At 36.0% G+C, this 19308-nt stretch overlaps 1 long non-coding RNA gene across 2 annotated transcripts in view; it reads left to right on the top strand.

Moving 5' to 3' along the window:
- LOC121070031 overlaps positions 1 to 19066 on the top strand; it is a 30069-nt gene extending 11003 nt beyond the window's left edge. The window contains exons 2-5 of one of the 2 annotated variants that reach the window (XR_005819841.1): positions 554 to 591; positions 8713 to 8862; positions 16084 to 16208; positions 16772 to 19066. This is a non-coding gene — a long non-coding RNA (uncharacterized LOC121070031). Of the gene's footprint in view, positions 1 to 553; positions 592 to 4132; positions 4682 to 8712; positions 8863 to 16083; positions 16209 to 16771 lie in introns of those variants that run through there. The other variant, XR_005819840.1, reaches the window with a different exon arrangement.
- The last annotated feature ends 242 nt before the right edge of the window (positions 19067 to 19308 follow it).

Raw genomic sequence — 19308 nt, 5'->3', positions numbered from 1 at the left:
ATTCTTTGTTTCTATGATCAGTTTCATGAATAAGATCATTTAGACCAGATATGATTGGCATTACATTCATATATATATATATATATATTTTCAAGGGTATGGTATACAAAAAAATGTGAACACAAACCTTTATAGCTGTTACAGAGAATAACAAAAATAATTGCTTCACCCTGAAATAACATCTGACACAAGATGTTTAAATCATAATAATAATATGATTTGCATGCTTGTTGAGGAAAAGTTTACTTACTGTACAACACAGAACATAAACCTTTGAAAGATTCATTTGAGAGCTAAAAAATATTCCTTTGTTTTATTTTCAGATTTGATCTAATATTTCCTCCGATAAGAAAAAAATAATTTATGACAGACTATGCATTTTTGAAGCAGCACCCTGAGTTGTTAAATTCATAGAATAATTAAAAACAGAACTATAGAAATTAATCTTCTCTACTGCTATCATTTTCACTGCAAAGTTTGATCTACTGATCCTTTCTATGATGTCTTACAGGAAAGAAATAACAATAAAATATTCATGTATTCTATTATTCAGGTTCAAGAAACATCCTAAGACAAATCACATTAATGGAGGTATGTCACAAATGGAATTATGCACTTCATTAATAAGAGAAACTGAAACATTTATTGATGAAAATGGTGATTTAGCAGGGCTTAATTGTGAATGAGACAGCAATTTAACAAAGTTCTAATGGTAATTGCAACATAACAAGATTCATGATGTCAAGGTCACATGACTATTTACTGCATAGAGGACAGGGTCAGAATAAAAGCATCAGGGAGACCCTCGCATTGAGTCACGAGGCTCATAATGGAGTCCTTTTTGCTGTCCAAATTTCAGGGAGTCTAGATATAACCAGGTCCTATCCCAAACCCAGACTTAACAGTTTATGCCTAAAGGATTATGTACACTATCAATTCTTTATATCAGTTAGCTAAGATTATAAAGTTTCAGCATGCTTAACAAATTACTTTCAAAGTTTTGACAATCTAGCTATTAGTCACTTACTGAGTATGTGTCACAGGCAAGCAATATCTCAACCTTGAGGAGTAACCTTGAGAGGCATCCCTGCTCAAGGGGAAGATCATGGCATGCTGCTGACTGCAGTACAGGAGAGCTCAGCTGGCTCTCAGCTGTCCTCTATGCATGGGGTAAGATGATTGACAATTAGTCATATTTGCATGCCAGCCATATTTGGTTGGTGCATGCTCAATTAGCCCTTGGGTCTATCTGCTCCATATCCACCTTGAGCCAGGTTTGGTTAACAAGACCAGATGCATTCATCACGCTTGCCACTGATGGTTATTGCCCAAGCAGAGTTACGGGTGAAGGGTTAGGTTGGGGGCTGCCAGGGGGAGTACACCGCCACGCAGACTGACAAAAAATAAAACCTACCTAGGTAAACAATATGCAGACTTTGAGTAGCCTATGGATTAGTTTTAAGAAACATATAAGTCAAATCATTTTTATACTCCTACCTTAGAATTCTTTCACTATACATTTGAGTATGTATTCATAATTTCTGGATATCAATTTTACAAATAGTACAAAAATATTTGTTTTGTCCTTTTGACATGAAAAGGAAGCTGTAAAGAAACAGTACAGAAGTTATCGAGTCAATACTATGTTCTGCAGTATTACATAATGTGTACGCATTTCTGGAATAAACAGTAATTTTCTCAACGGGAAGATAAGTTTCTGAAGTAACAACAATCACTGCAGGGAGCACACAGCCTCTGCCCTCATTTCTTTTTTTTCTTTATTTTTCTACTTATTTTTTCCATGTTGGCTTCTTCTTCATGGACTTACCAGTAATTAGATCTGCTCTTGTTGCTCTCCTAGCATCCGCCAAAGCTAATCAATCCACAGTTCTGCCTTCTAAAAATTTATTCTGTTCTTTGCTATCTTTTGGGTGTGGGGTTTGACACACACACGTTCTGTGACTCAGTCCCCATTGCTAGCATGCAAAAGTTTAGAGAAATGGGAATGACTTTGCTAAAGTTAGTTTCCTTCATAATGGGAAAATGAGAAGAAATCCCATTTCCTTTTGATTTGTAGGGGAAAGGAAGGGAGAGAAGGAGGAAGGGAAAGGATGAAAAGGGGGAGCTAGGTGACTGAGAATAACAAACACCTTAAGTAAGAAAGAAGATCAGCTTTGAGAGAGTCTTTTCACATGAGCAGACAGTGATAAGGCAAGGGGAAACAGCCTTAAACTAAAAGAGAGGAGATTTAGATTAGATGTTAGGAGGAAATTCTTCATGCAGAGGGTAGTGAGGCACTGGCACAGGTTGCCCAGAGAGGCTGTGGATGCCCCATCCCTGGAGGTGTTCAAGCCAGGCTGGATGGAGTCCTGGGCAAACCAGTCTAGTGAGAGGTGTCCCTGCCCACGGCAAGGGCTTAGAACTGGGTGGTCTTTAAGGTCCCTTCAAACCAAGCCATTCTGTGATTCTGTTCTATGAATGGGCAGCAACAAAGTACCTCTTCAGACCAATTTCACTCTGTTCCTTCCTTTTTCTGTCTCTCCCGTTATTTTTCCAAGTACTGTAGGATCCTTTCCTGCATACCCACTTCCCATACCAGAAGGAACACCATTTCTACATCTGCTCTGCCTGGGAGCGTGATGGCCCTCACTTTTCTTTTCCACTGCTAGAACACAGGAAAAGGAGGCCTAAACACTCATGATGTGGCAGAGTTTGGGTGCTGCGCCCCATGGTAGTTGCTGTGCCTAGAATAGCTACCCAAATTTAATGGCAAATTTAATATTAGGTAATTACATAAAACATGAAATACCTTGTCCATTTGGTCTGAATCATCTCACATATGTTTTTATCTTGCTTTTTATTCTTGTCACATCACTTGTCTAGATGCAATAAATATTATACATTGATCCACACATTTATCACTGTCAGAAACGTTGCAAAAAACTTTCTATTTAACAGTGACAATTACCTACTATGTAGGCACTATCTACTGTATTAATTTCAATATTTGTTAATCTGAGGCCATAATGAATCATACCGGTTACAGCAGAATCCCTTAAATAGCCATGGAAGAACCATGTTCTTGTAAAGTGGTATGACTGTGTATGAGTTTTCAGAACACAAATATTAGCTAAACTGTTCAACTAATCTGAGACACAGAGCCCAAATAATAAAGACATAAAAAACTCATTGCATTTAGTGCAGAAAAGAAAGCGAGGGCCGTGAGATCTTTTGTTTACTCATTCCAGTGAGCAGCTATCTAATTTTCAATTCAATATTTTGGCTCACTCTATTTTTGTGAGCTACTCCTATCCAAAGGAGTTGTAGTAACACTTACAGCCTAACACCAGGTTTGCATGGAGTCATAATTTAGAAGCAATATTTCCCTTCAGTAACAAGATTTGTCCAACTGCCTACTTGCTAGTCTTATGATAAATCACATTTTCAGGACTTATTCTTTACAGAAGGAACAGTAGATAGAGTTTTGAGTCAGACAGGGAGATGCAATCATCTGCCGTGAGTCAGCTGTCAGAAGCTGTTTCAGAGGGTGAACCTGCACTCTGATTTATCTTGCCTCCTCCCTCTTGTAGCCTCAGATTTAAACACAGCATCCACTTGATAGATAACTCCTGATGACTGCTTGATTGAGAGCTCCCAAGTCACACTTTTTGCACAAGCACACAGATAAGACATGTAATTTCTAACAATGTAAATGGCTAAATTGCACCTGTCAGGTTGCAGGAACAGCAGGCAGCTCTGCAAGGTAAGTTGAAGTGTGATCCCATGGTGACAAACCACAAGGAAGGCAGGACAGTGTAGCCACCAACCAGATGTATAGTTACTGAACATAAAGAGCTGAACAGGACTAGCAACCAAAGTCAGCCACAGCACAGTGACCACTAGACATATCTGTAGCAATGAGGCAGGCCTGAGGTCAAACCATGAAGCTAAATCAGCAAGGCTGGCAGGTGATATACAAGACCAAACAGGCATACCTTCAGTACTGCTGGGACAAAGGGCAAGGTTGAGGGCCAACCTTTAAATGCGGCTACATGTGAAGAAGGGAGGAACCTTAACGAGGCTCCTCCTGGATCTTTTTCACATTCCTTTTCTAAGCAGCTGGATTCAAGGGCACATAACTGCAGCATATCAGAGCTAATCTTGAGTATTGGCTGCCAAATCCCTACCAGCAGGGAGAAGTTACAATTCTGTTGGTCTCAGGGCCCAGATAGACCCTCAGTAGTGTAATGTATGAAGATTCAAGTTTAGTCCACAGTTAGCTTATGCAGACATGAAGAAAATGCTCTGTTAAATCAACAAGATTAAACTGACCTTATAAAGCAGTAACCCTGAAAATGCTTGCACTGGTTGTTGAAGATTGAATCATATATGAAGGGGGATGGAGGAAGAAGAATGTTAAAGTGTTCAGTTATCTGCATTCTGCTGGGGCTGTGGTTGGATCGCTGACAGCGAGGTAGCTAAAAACCTGGATGCCCAGCAGGCGGTCCCAAGGACAGGGTGGCACTGTGGCTCCTCTGTTTTAGAGCCTTGAGGCTCAAGGTTTAGTAAGAGGACCAAGGAGTCTCATAGAAACTGCAATACCGCAGCAGGCAGACTGGTTGTGGGGGTGTGCTGTCCACCGGGCCAGGCAGCCCCCCGCCAGCCAGAAGAGGAGGGAAAGGTAAATGGTTGTGGGAGAACGCTCAAGAGTTGCAAACTGCCATACTAAAATCTACCAAAGCCAGATATGTCGGATAAGACCAGAGCCTATAGGTCAGGATGGGCAGCTGCCAAGTCTCCTTTTGTGATTTTTTACTGCCTTCCTGGGGATTTTCTTGGATTTCTCTGCCTGATATAGAATGGACATTTTGTGAGGAAAGTGTGGAGAGATAGGAGAAACAGGGCATTGGTTGCAATCATCACAGAAACTTGAGGCAAATCCTGTAGGTTTGCCTGAGGCAGTAGGACAAATATACTTGAGTCAGTACAGAAAACATGTCTCAATTAACTCTGTCTGCATATAGGTCATATTTAAACAAATTAAAAAGCAGGGCAAAACTTAATATTTTCACCTACAAAGGAAAAACAAAATATATAGTGGAGATGGATACAATATTCATGCTAATCTTGTTCCTCTACTTGCTGCACTGCTGTTGTTGAGGCCACTTTTCCCACTTAAAAATGTGTTTATGAACACACCAGCAAAATTCTTAAGCAATCTTTTAACTTCATGAGCCACATGAATCATGTGGTTAAATTATTGTTTAATACTCGTGTATGAAAAAAAAAAACTATGTTTTTTGGCATGGCATTTGGTAGATTTTACATTATCTTATAACATTGTATATTGCTAAAAAAAAAAGTAAAAATTAAGCCATGTAGAGTATTTAAGTGGTCCTTTTTGTTAGTAGACTCCAGCCCATTTTGGTATGCAATTATAGATCATAAAATCTGTGATGCTTTATTATAGGTATCTCAATTTAGTATTGTTTCCTAAAATATGAAATAAGTGACCATACTGTACAATGTTATTACAAGTGCTAATACTATGGTTTTCATTAGCCTACAGAACACCTGATATGCATTTTTTTTTTGTTTTCCTAAAATAAACTAAACCTTTTTTTTTTCAGCCTATACTAAGTTACTAGGTAGTCTCGGTTCAAGAGCTTTGAACTGAGGTCTGATTATTTTTTATGAAACTTAAGGGTTTTCATGCAGAATAGTTGGAACAGTGGATTCTGTTTATGGAACACAAGTTTGAGGTCATTCTTAATCATCCAAGAAAACTAGTTAAATTCACATAATACATCCTAAAAGCATTGATTTATGCTGAAAGAGAAGAAGCATCCTACAAACGTAAGAACATCCTAGAGGGAATAAAAGTTTGTTCACTTCCTAGGAGTTTGGATTAGCCTATGGGAGACATAATTATTCCAAGATAATACGTGGATACTGGCTTTGATTTTCAGTCCATCAGTTTGTTTATTTATTTATTTATTTATTTATATAATAAAAACAAGATTTCAGTATCATTAGGAATTTATGTTTTATATTTCTTTATATCAAAGTGCACAGAAATAGAACTATAATCCTAAGAACATAATGTAAGTTTGCATCTGTGCTTATATATGCATAAAAGCCCATAGCTCTGTAGAGCAACACTATTTTTTTCTGTAGCTGTTCTGTATGTTATTGGGTTTGTGAATAATATTATGGTTTTTATTTTATTGCCTTTACTGCTTAATGCTAGTGAAGAAAAAAATCTTGTTTTTCATTTAAAGGTTTCCTATTAGGAGGTTTCACATGAAAAAAAAATAGATCTAGCAACATTAACACATCAATATAAGAGCAAATAAATCTTTCTGTTTATTAAAGAATTGCTTTTATTTGCTTGACTTATACTATAGAATAATAGAGTTTATATTCCTTTTTTTTTGTAGTTTAGTTTGTTTGTTTTTTCCCAAAATTACTTGACAACTTTTAGGTTTGCATAGTGAATTTAAGGTATAAGCTATTTTTGATCACAAAGTACTTCAAAATTGTCAAGATAATATACTGAGAAACATCCTTTAAAATTCAAGCTGTTATTTTGGTGTAACCAGGGAAAAAGTTACTTTGCAAAATTGAATTAGAGTGTTTTATTTGGTTGAATGTCGAGAAGTATTGCTTTTTTTTTTTTTTTTATTGGGTACATACAGCATAGTCAATTCTTGATTTATTAAAACATTTAGCAGATGCTTAAAGTTTAAATATGTGAGTAATAACATTTTAAATGAAGAATTATATTGATTTTTTTTTCCCCTGGGTAGAAGATGCAGAAGATAACAGAGATGTAAAAAATCAACAAGATTTCTAGAATGCAGGGCTGCTATATACCCCAGACCTTAAATGTCCCATTAATGCAGTTTAACCCCAGAATAAATCTTTCTTTAATTAGAAGGCATATTCTTCATTATTGAACTGAAAGTAGTCCATCCAGTCTTACTCCAGATTCTCTTTAAGTTTAGTTCGTTTTATGAGTAAAGTAAGGCACCACAACTTACTTTCTTTTTATATTTCTGTAACTTTTATTTTGTTGTAAAAAGGCAAATGCTTATTGTTTGTATAAAAACAAAAGAGAAACACCTAAAATATTTCTGAAGACACTTTTTTTTTTTTTCATTTACTGATTTACTAGGGAGTCCATAATTTTTCTCTAAAGAATTTGGTGAGAAATTTTATTGTTTTTTAGATCAAGGACCGAGACATCTATTTCACATTGGAATTGTATTATAGTTTTTTGGTTTTTGATTTTGTTGTTGTTGTTTGTTTTGTTTCTTTGTTTTTAAGAAATGACTCTTCAAGTCTGCAACTCAAAGGCATGTGAGAGAAAAATAATTTTTCAATATTGTTTCTTTCCCCCTGTATCTGAACCAAAATAGAGGAATTAATCTTAAACATTCTAAGTTTATGGCACATCAGAACCTGTTTCAATACTAATAATAACAGTAGCTGGTGTTTTATATGTTTGCTTTTCAGTGCAGTTCAGATTCATTACTTCACTAGACTGAACAGAATAGCAAACATCATCCATAGGAAATATTATGAAAAGCGAAATGAATTACTATAGATAGAGTTACTCCTAATACCCCCTTGGGTCACTGCTTAAAGCCTCTGTTCTGAGGTATTCAAAAAAGGCTCAGTTTGGGCACAGCACACCATGCTCACCCTGGAGCTAAGGATGAGATCACTTCTGCATTTTGGCTTTTTCTTGCTCCTTTAATTCTTATTTCCTTCTGTGTTATTGGACAGTAAGTACAGTAAGTGATAGTTTTAATGGTTAGTCATCTTTTTTATCCCCTGCTGAATGACCTATGTTTCATTCTTGTAATTTTAGCTGGCATAGAGCACATTATTTTAGCAACTATGTTACATATTTTATTTCTACAAAATGAGTGAAGAATGTAACCATTTCTAGCTAAAAAGTGTCTACCGTTTGAGAGATTTATAAAAATTAGTGCATACAGCAACTCAGGGCAGCAATGAAAAAACTGCACATGTATATATAGCAGATTGGTGCCTGCTATAAAGTATTGGGGTACACTGTTTCTTACTCCTCCTATTCTCAAAGTTTACAAAAAGTCTTACAGCAAAGTAAGGGACAACAGAAGGAAAACACACACACACAAATCTTTGTTGTGCCACATACTATTAGCAAGGCCTGCACTGATCATACAGTTCTAAAAAAAAAAAAAAGCATATATCAATTCAAGAACAAACCTGAGGTTTATTTTAATATCACATGAAAAACGGAGCAACTAATCAAAAAATAAAAATAAAAAAGAATCACAGAGCTCAATGGAAAATTTAGATTTTACTACAAACTGAAATGTCATCATCTACTGCTCTCTCTAGAGTAAATTAAGGTTTATGCCAGAACAGGAAAACTACTTTCAAAAACACATTCAAAGAAAGGTCATGCCTGTATATGAAAATTCAGTTTAATTACTTCTATACTTAGAAGAGCATCTGTTCTCCAGAAGCACACATGGCAAATATATATATATATATATTTTTTTTTTTTATAACAGGGTTTTAGTTACATACAGTATATTTAAATCTTTTCTTCTAGTTTAGACTTGTAGACTGTTATATTAACTATTTTTTCTGTCCAAACTGAAATCTATAATAAGCTATGCTGGGAAATGAAGGTTGTCTTTCTCTGTTTTACAGCTGAAATAAGTTAACCACCAGTCTCTAGAGGTGTTACTACCTGCTTTGCAACAGCCACCATATTACCAGATCTTCCACAAGCAGCGGTTCAGTGTAAGAGGTACCATAATTCAGAAGCTAGCTGTTCAATACTGGAGCTTTCATGGCCGGGTAACATGGTGGAGGGCAAAGCTGTGTGTCTTTGAAAACTATTTTCACAGACTGCATATCCATTTAAAAATAGCATATGATTTCCTCTCAGGTAGTAGATGTATATATATTACATGAAAAATGCATCCTCCTTTCCAAATGTTGAGCCATCAAAGATTGAATCTTAGTAACTAGCTCTGATATTTAACATCATTTGTACAGAAATCACAAGAACAAACAAGCAAAAAAACTGGGAAGTACTTTGAGATCAAAATAATTTCTACATTTTTCCAGATCAAGTCATCATGATCATACACACTCATGTCATCATATGCACTCTCACATAACCCCTAAGTATCACAGTGTCTGATTGCTGCGTTCTCTCTTCAGCCTTGAGGGCTGTATTTGCCCAGAGACACATGGTTCATGTATCATGGGTATAGGAAAGACAGCTGACACAGAAAAGCAATCCTCTCTTCTCCTACATGACCAAAATGTCTCTCTGGAAGTGCAGGGGCAGAACAAGGCAGCACAGCAGTTCTTTGTCACTGTATACAACAATCCTTCACAGTCAGTCTAAATTGCCAGAAATAGACTTCAAGGAGCAAATAAGTAAGCTCTGGTCTTAAAAATAAAATAAATAAAAATAAAATGTTTGATTAGATATTGATGTAGGTCCTATGGTTAGAAGTGGAATTAAAAAGACAACATAACACTGGTAATTGTGAGTCGTTTGTCTCTTTATTTCCTGTACCAAATTGTTAAAGAGATCTGCAATATCAGGGCTTTCAAAGATTTATAAATACTCCTTTTTCCATCTCATTTGAACATCTTTAGAACAGAACACATGCTGCCGTAAAGTGGCTAATGTTACTGAGATTTGCAGATAAAGTAGAACAAGTGCCCAATATCACACAAGAAGTCTATGGCAAAGCAAAGACTTGAATCATAGTCTGCTTGCTTGCTTGCTTGCTTGCTTTGTTTTAGTACTCATTTTAGTTTAAAATACTCTAAACTGAAAAGTATACTATATAACAAGGACCGTATAGTACTGTTTTCTTATCGCTTTTCTGGTGAGAAGTCTCAGTCATAGAAGATATCTAAGTAAACGGGCCTTTCTGTGAGAATCAGGAAGATCTTTCCTTTCTGTAAAGGAATCTCATTTTTCTGTAACTCAGTGATTTCACAATATCTCTGACTCACACAGAGCCTGTTCTACAGCCTGTTGCAGTTACTGAGTTTTCAAGCAGTATAGTGGTTTCCAAGCAGTTGAGTTAACTAGTAAGGAAGATGATATGATTGTATTTTAATAAGTCATACTTTCTCAATTTAACGTGTTCAAACTAACTGAACTTTCCAAGGTCTTTATGAGCAAAATTTATCTAGTTGCCTCACATAATCATAGCACACTTCCATTTCTAAAAAAAGCTAATGATGTTGTGGTGACTGATGTCAAAAGAGTATTTGTGGGTCATTTTAGTTTTTTATATCACTTTCCTAATTTTTATTCTTTTCACTGTAGAGCCACTAAATAAATGTTTACCTATTTCTCATATCTGTAAGTATAGTTCTGACATTTTATCTGATTCTAAACTGCAGGGTCATCAGGCTGTCATTTTCCCTTAAGTATATCAGATTTAGGCTTTTATTTTAATTTTAATTTAATTTTATTTTTATTCACAAAGTCCCTGTGTCTAGCTCAGACAGGAAGGGAGATCCTGTGTTTCTTTGGACAGACATAGAAACCTGGACTCTTAGGAGCCTCTAAGAGCTTTAGTGTTTCTTCTCAAATCATTTGCATTTGTTCTTTTCCTCCAATATTTTTCCATGACATAGTTTTAACTGATTCTATAAAGTTAATGACTGTAGGAAAAGAAGTAGTTTTGGAGAAAAAAAAAAAGTGTGATGTGTGAGCTTCAGAAGTTTAGTTCTTTGAATGAAGAAATACTCATACCAAATAAAACTTTAATTTGCTATTTAAAGACAGTAGTGGGAGGTATATGAAATAATCTCTGTCCCAGTTGCTTTATACTTGTGACAGAAATATTAAATTTCTGAAGCTTGCAGTATGAATGTCAGTTTATTTTCTTTTTGAAGTACCTTATATTTTTCCCTATATGCTCATCAATTATTATGTCAGTCATAACTATTTTTTTTTAAGGGAACAAGTATAGTTTCTTGAGAAGACAGAACACTGATGTCTACTTATAAGAACTGATATGAAGCAAATTTATCTTTTAGTACTGCAGCAAAAGAATCTGTTAAAAGTAGCATTATTGAACACCTGGAGTACATATTTTCCAAGCTATGATCATTCTTGTACAGTATTTTAGAATTCTGTGTGAATGGACAAATGTTCAAAAGTATTTAATGCATAGGTGCTGACAATATATTTTCATTTTTTTATTGGGGTTTGTGGATTTCTATTGCACCTCTCCTGATGGCTCATGTGGGGTTCTTTCTCCAAGCCATTTGGCTGAGTCAGGATTTTCCATCTTGAAGCAGGTGTGTGTCTAGAAGCAGTAACCTATCCACAGAAAGAGCTTCAGGGACTACAGAGATCAACCCTTTGCTGCTTTATTTAACCCATTCATTACTTGACATGGATAGGAAATATCTTTCATATCCCTAAGTTCTCATCTGAGTATATTGTGTGAACAAAACCCGTATTTAGTCTGTTAGTTATTACGAATTTTTTTCCTATGTATCTTAGACTGTTTTAGTCAAAAGCTAGATTTTGCATTCCCATCTATTTACACCGGCAGAAATCCTCAGACATACCATAACCTCTCATACATTCAGGCTTATCTCCTTAACTACTGTAGGTCCTTTATCTCCTGGAGTAGAATTTTATTAGCTCAGCATACAAACTGTTATGTATCGGTGGTACGTCTGCAAATATGTTCTTTCCCTTTCCTATTATTTCTGAAAATATGCATCTCAAGCTATTTCTAAGCTTGGGAATGACTCTACTTCTGAAGAAGGCAAGGAGTCCTGGCTTCATTTTGACCCTTCACAAGTCTTCTCCCTCCTTCTCGTCTCCCATTAAATGACCAGGTTTCTGAGGAACTGGTGACCTGGAAAGGTACTGTGGATGTTCTGGCCAGCTAAAGGACATGGGACCTAAGGGAATACCACAGTTATGACCCATGGCAGCTGACACTTGTCTCAAGTGGAGACCTAGGAGCTGATCTGGGTCTGTAACTGTAGCTCTCCTTGGCACACCTCTGTCAGGAACAACTGGTAGTGCCAGCAGCCTGATACAATGAATTGCTAGGATCCCTCCTTCCCTCACAGCCTTTTTCTGTTATGACTGATAACTTTTCTTTTGCCCTGTTAAAGACAGAATTCTAAGCTCCAATTCAGAACTTCTCTTAAACACTCAGTCGTACTTCAGTCATTTCTGAAAATGGTGCTTTGCATGTTTTGGCTGCTGTCAAACAAATAACAAAAGTATTTCTCTAGGATAACATTCAGCTACCTAAAACCAGTTTCTTTCTGAGCAACTTGTGATATTTCTTACTGAGTTAGATCATTTAAATGTTCAATTAACCTCAGTTGCTCAGGTTTTCATCACAACTATGTATCTCTCAATTTCTAAACCATATGCAGGCATTTCTTAAACAATTTTTACCCCATCACAGTCCACCCTGTATATTGAATATGGGCAAGCTTTGCTTACAGAAAGGTGGGTGTGCATGTATTAACTATAATAACATGAAACCTATCAGGAAAACTGTTGGTAAATTTCAGCTTAAATTTGAGTATAAAAAAAAATCTTGCCTAAATTTTCTCTCAGACATCATCCAAAGATTTCAGCTGAAAACTTCCAAACAACTAATCTAAGACAGATAATTGGTACAGAAAATTTTATCTCCAAACTTAACATTAAGTGAAAATGGGAAAATGGAATTCTGTGATCAGAAGGTTGGGGGAAGTAACAAATATTCCTAATTATGGTATACTCAAAAATTTTCCAAATCTGACAGTTATAGGGGAAGAGTGATTTATTTCTTTTATTTCTTCTAATTTAGAAATAATGCTAAATATTTTCAGTTTATATTTATTATTTTTGCTGAATTTTCTGGAGTTTACTTGCAATTTACAAAACATTAAATTATAGAAACTGTTTATGAAGGAAATAAAACTCAGATTTATGGATTTCTTGAAAAGCTGTTCTGTTTATTCTAAAATGAAATATCTTCTCATGTTTCAAGGACAACTAAAAAATAAATCAAACCAAGTATTCTCACCTTAGTAAATTCTACTAGGCCAAAGCTGTTTGACAGATTATTCAAATTTGTATCTTTAGGAAAGAATTAAAAATTGCATTTATCTCCAAAGTGATAACAAAGAATGTGTCATCTGATATTTACTGCAGAATACTTGAAGTGGATATTTTGGAAATTTGTGGATAAGTTGAAGTGGATATTTTGGAAAGTAATCTTGGAGTGAATGCTTACATATTAAAATTCTGGAAAGATAAAAATAAGGTAAGAAAGACTTTTTTTTTTTTTTCATGTGACATGCAAAGTTGTTTATTATGTAGTTATACAGAGACAGAGTGCAAAACAGCTGCCTAAAGGAAGGTAGATATTGGAGGCTATGAAGTACAGTGAAGGTAACAGTAGTCTTGTGGTTTGGACAATCTGCACTGACACTAGGCAGGACTCAAATTTGAAAGCGCTCAGAATAAGAATAAATAAGTTTAAGCATTTGTTTTACTGGCAGAAGACAAAGATTGAACTTCTACAGCGAAATCAAACTCACTTTTTCCAGAAAAACTCACAGTAGTTAAGCGCAAATGAGTGCTTACAGATGCTTCCATGTATTGCACAAACAGACCAGTGAAGTACTGGAAATTTTTCTAATCAATTTTTGGGTGATGTTTTGACTTTTTGTAGACCAAACTCAACAAACAAAAACCTGTGAATGGATGAAGACCTTTTGACCCTGTTCCAGTAGATGGGAACTAAGACTGCACAGGCTTGACTATTAATAAGCCATGTTTATAAATGGTATAAACCATACAAACCAGCAAATACACAAAGTAATTTGTGCATGCATTAGTTTATATTTGTGTATGTATTTGCAAAATAATTTATTTTCATTATCTATTTCCTATGTCAAACAACTGCAGTCCAAACATTTCTATGCTTGGGAAAATCAGAAGTTTTTTCAGTACAAACGTTTTGTTAATCTAATCTCAGGATTTAGAATAAAGCGGCACCATTATCTAGCCTACCTTGAATCTGTGATATTTCAGTTGCTTAAAGGAATGTCAAAATCAGTAACAGTATGAAGGCAGCAGTTGTTCTGACAGCTGAAGCATGAACTGAATCTGTCTAGCAAAATTAGCCTAATATGGTCAAATTGCTTTTGCTTTTTAACTGTGTATGGGCAACAGCCAGACACTGTGTGTGACTTTCACATCAAAAGCGGTACATTTCACAGCATGCTTTACATTCAGCCTTACTTACTGTAAGAACCACCAATTAAAAAATATCATATACTGGAATTACATAGCAAATTGCTATGGCCATTAATAAAAAATAGGAAAGCAATACCTCCTTGTCTTTTTTTTTTTTTTTTTCAAAGCCTTCACTGCAGTGCTTCACAGTTTCTATTTTTTCTTCACATCAATACCAATTAAACTTCTGCATGAAATCTTATTCCTCACACATAGATAAAAATCCTATATAATGCTTTGTTTCTGCTTATTACAATATAATAGCTTCAAACAAGCTTTGTGAGAAATCTCTCCAGTTGTTAAGGATATGAGTCATTTTCCTTTATTTAGCAAGTAGCACGACAGATCCATCTCAAATTTGCATGGAACAAGCAAATAACCAAAACTTTCTGAAACTTGTATTAAGTTGTTTTATTTAGATTTTCATTCTTTAAAATTGTGGAATGATAAGAGTGGGTTTAATTTGAATATATATGTTGTTTCGACTGTCTTTTAGATGTGTTTTACAAAACATGCAGATGTGTTTTATCTATTAGCAGTTTCCTATGCTTTTTTCAGCTCTGTTTTTTGCATACTTTTCTGAGGAAAGATAGATCTGCATGGTTACCTTTCAAAATGGGAGATGTAGGAGGAACAAAAACTTGAAAACACAACTAAATTCAGAGTTTTCCAATGAGGCATAATTGCATTAGGAACTATGATCACCTTCCTTTGTACCACCTCAGCTTTAACAGACATTTTCTGCATCCATAGCAGTATTTCCAGATTTTTTCAGTTACCTTTGCTGACTCTCCAAGTTGATTATTTCAGCAGTAGACACATTTTTTTTCAATCAGTGGAAAGAAGGGCAAATACTGATTTTTTTAACCCAGAAAATTGTTTTAACATGGCAACATGACATGTGTCCTGCAAATCAGCAACCTGTATCTTCTTGGTTCTATGTTAACTATGTTGTTTCCAAAGATGAAACATATTAAAGGGGAAAGTGCTTAAAATCGAATGCCATAGTATATAACTTGTGAACTTCTCCAGTCTTTTCAAAGCCTTGTGCAAATGCTCAAACTAAGTCATCTAGAAGTGGAATGATCTTGGTTCTTGATTCTAGAGAGCTTAGTGACTTTTCATGTGATCATTTGGTGTTCTCTGTTGACAAATAGAATGGAAGTCGTGATTTAGTGTTTGGCGTGTATCAGCAATGCACTTACATTACAAAACAGACTAAATACAGTAGCCAAGACCCAGGTGGCTGCTGTGTAGAAATATTTGTTTTAGATTTGCTTGATTCTGGCAGATTTTCAGCTGCCATCACTCCTGGAAAAAATATTCAGGCAGTTTGGTTTTATTAGTATTCGTGACACCACAATCACAGTGTTATCTACATATGAGTTGGCTTATTTAGTGCCAGGGTTAGTATTTCTATGCAACTGTATGCATTGCAGTGTACACTCACAGAACAGAAAAACACCATGGACTTTGTCAACACCACTCTACTACCTCTCTGTCTACAGAAACCTATGTCAAGTCTTCAAGGATATTTTCTGGTTATGATGTTCAACCAGAGGATAAAAGAAGTTCCTGGCTTCTTTCAAATATTAGGTTATGAAAACTAATCAACCAAAAATGATAATGGACTGAAATCTATCATGACAACACTGAAAGTTCAGCATTTTTTTCCCTTGTTTCTTTTTGGAGCAGTAGCTTTAGCTTTGTTGCACATCACAAGCACAGCATATATGTTCTCCTGTTTTCATATTCCATTATGTTTCACACAGACCAAGAAGTAACTACTTGTCCTTCTAAAGGTGAAGAACTATCAATGTGAAGAAGAGTATTGACTGGAGTAAGCCCATAACACAGCTGTTGACATCCTAACCTTTCTCTTACAGTTCACAAAACAGTGAGTATTCTTTTGAGCTATTCCAAATAAAGAGAATCCTGTGTCTGAGAGCCACAAGAGCAGCAAAACATGTTTCTCCAGAAGCACATGGCTTCAGAAAGAAAACTTAAATGGGAAAATGTATAGTCATGACCATCACACAGAGAAAACAAAGCTGCATTGAGAGTGCCTGCAGGCTGTAGGCTCAGCAACATTAGAACAGAAAACACTGTTTACTTCAATTTTGAATTCTTGTTATCCTCAATTTGGTCTTTTCCGTAGCAGAAGAATATAATGAAGGTTGTTGAGGAAGATGACACTGTAATTGATAATGTCATTTAAGCAGTGCTTATGGGGAATCAAAAACCAACAGTTGGAAATGGTAAATGTGCATTACTGTAAACTAACAAGATGTTATAAAAATTAGCAGATCAGTTGTCAGAATCTGCATCAACCCTTTGGAGATTAGCTGAATTAGAAGTACTTTAGTACACAGCCACTCCTCTGTTTGCTGCTATTGAATGAAAGACATGCCATTCTTACATGTTTTAACTTACACTGCCCATGGAATTTTCTTTCTTTAGGTTGTTAAGAAGTGGTCCAAGAAAGAAAGGAAATTATGCTTCTTATCTCACACCAATACCTTTAGATCTATTTCCAATACCTTTAGATCTATTTGTATAAAGAAGACTTATACCTTGGCTTTCTACCTAGAATGTTTTCTGCCACTACCTTGCCTGTTACAGCAGTAATTTGTCAAATTGCCTCTATGGCAATTGGTAGCATGGACAATAAACAAGAGGAGTTAGTCATGGGCATGCCTGCAAGGCTATGATCTTATTGGAGTCATGGAGATGTGGTGGAAGAGGTCCTATGACTGGAATGGTGGAGTGCAAGGATACAAGCTCTTTAGGAAAGACAGATGGGGAAGATGCGAGTGGGGGTGTTTCTCTCTATGTGAATGACCAGCTGGAGCGTGTGGAGCTCCACCTAGGGATGGATAAGGAGCTGACCGAGAGCTTATGGGTCAGCATTAAAAGAAGAGCAGAGACAGGTGATATTATAGTGGAGATTTGCTACAGTCCACCCAACCAGGATGACCAAGTGGTTGAGGCCCTCTATAGACAGATAGGAGCAGCCTCAAGTTCACAAGCCCTGCTCATCATGAGGGCCTTCAACCACCTTGATATCTGTTGGAGGGACAACATAGCAGGGCATAAACAATCTGTGAAGCTCCTGGAATGTGTTGAGGATAACTTCCTTCTCCAAGTGACAGAGAAGCCAACAAGGAGAGATGCTATGCTGGACTTCATTGTCACCAACAAGGAGAGGATTGTGGGGAATGTAAAGCTCAAGGGCTGCCTTGACCATGAAATGGTGGCATTGAAGATTCTTAGGAAAGCAAGGAAGACACACAGCAAGCTTGCTACCTTGGACTTCAGGAGAGCAGACTTTGGCCTCCTCAGGGATCTGCTTGATAGGTCATGGGATAAAGCCTTGGAGGGAAGTGAGGCCCAGGAAAGCTGGTTGATACTCAAGGATCACTTTCTCCAAGCAATGCATTTCAACAAAGAGGAAGTCAGGCAAAAATGCCATGACGCCTGTCCAGGCAACCTGTTGATTAAAATGTCACATTATGGACAAAATTTTTTTCTATAGCGTTTGTTTTTGAATTTATCATGTGGGTATAGATGACAATGTGGCAAAAGTTTACTGCAGAAACTGTTGAAAAAGAAGTAGAAATGCCACCTAATTACCACCTCTTTACTCACAAGACACATTAATTCTATAAGTGGTGCTAAAATATCAGATAAATTACATTAAGCTTTTAAGTTATATAAGCTATAAGTTTGGGGCGGGGAAGGGGGGTTAGTTTGGCTGTCTTTAGCAATGACTGCACTGCATTGCTCATATTTTCCATGACCTACTCATTCACTGATTTATAACATATTATTTGAGTAATCACATACTGAAAGGCACTGAAAATGGGAGTGATCAGAATGTATAAAAGCTTTTGTTGAAGCAGCTCTATTTATATGCTTCACATAAAGCTTAGCACTTCTAGCTATAGTAACAATTTCCCTCATTTTAAGCAATTTTCTTGTCTCGTTAGTTTTTGTACCTTTATCTACAGATAAAGATAATTATAGTTTCAGTAGCATCAGTATCTCCCATAAGTTAAACTACGCATATAGCTTAGATGCCATTTAAAGTTTAAGAAGACCTTCATTGTGTTTCCCTCTCTCACTCCTTTCTTTTCTTCTAACTGACACAAATAATGGCTTCTGAAAGGAGGGGGAAAATAGGTTAACAATAACCTCCCAGGCAGGAATTCTAATGAGATTCAAACTTGTCCCTGTCTCACCCTCATTTCCTTTCCTGGCAGGTCTGATTGCTTATATGTTTGATGTCTTTCATGAAATGTTTCTTTGGAAATTATTTTTAAAGGGCATGACATACACAAGAGAGAAGATGGAGGGAAATCTTGATTAAAAAAATCCAGAGTTGTGTTGCATTTGTTCTTTACACATCTCAGAACTGATCTCTTCATATAAATATCCTGCATAATTTTTCATCTTTCTGTGTTGTTTCAAGACTACTAGTTTTTAATTCAGAAAACACAACTAGTCTTTCTCAGCTTTGAATAAATTAATTCCCTTCTTATTGTCTCAATTTCCTGTTATAGTTTTGCTACTGTTCAAATACTAGCTTGTAGCTTGTACAGACTTTTTTCCCTCTTGTTTTCACTGTGTTGAGTATACAATATTCCATTATCTCTCTATATATCACATAGTGGGAACTTTGTCAGCCAACATTATGCTTGTAATCTGTAAAAACACTATTCAAGTCCTTGTTTTTAGCTATTGTAACAATCTGAAGTAAATGATACTAAGAAAAAATATTTATATTCCAAAAACAGTCATTACTTTATTGTTTTCATTTTTTAAATTTTTTTATTTTTTAGTGAAGATGTTCTCACAAGTCATTTTAATGTTTGATGATAATCTTCACCCCCCTTAGCCAACAGTTGCCTTCCCAGAAGCAGCTTTGTTGATCCTTACCAGTATAGGCTAGGGTAGTAACAATATTATGCCTCAACCAAAGGTGAGTAAGGTGATCT

This window comes from Cygnus olor, chromosome 4, assembly GCF_009769625.2.
Source record: "Cygnus olor isolate bCygOlo1 chromosome 4, bCygOlo1.pri.v2, whole genome shotgun sequence".
In the NCBI taxonomy this organism is placed as follows: domain Eukaryota; kingdom Metazoa; phylum Chordata; class Aves; order Anseriformes; family Anatidae; genus Cygnus; species Cygnus olor.
The sequence above is the reverse complement of the archived record's forward strand: the minus strand, read 5'-3'. Positions and strand labels throughout refer to the sequence as shown.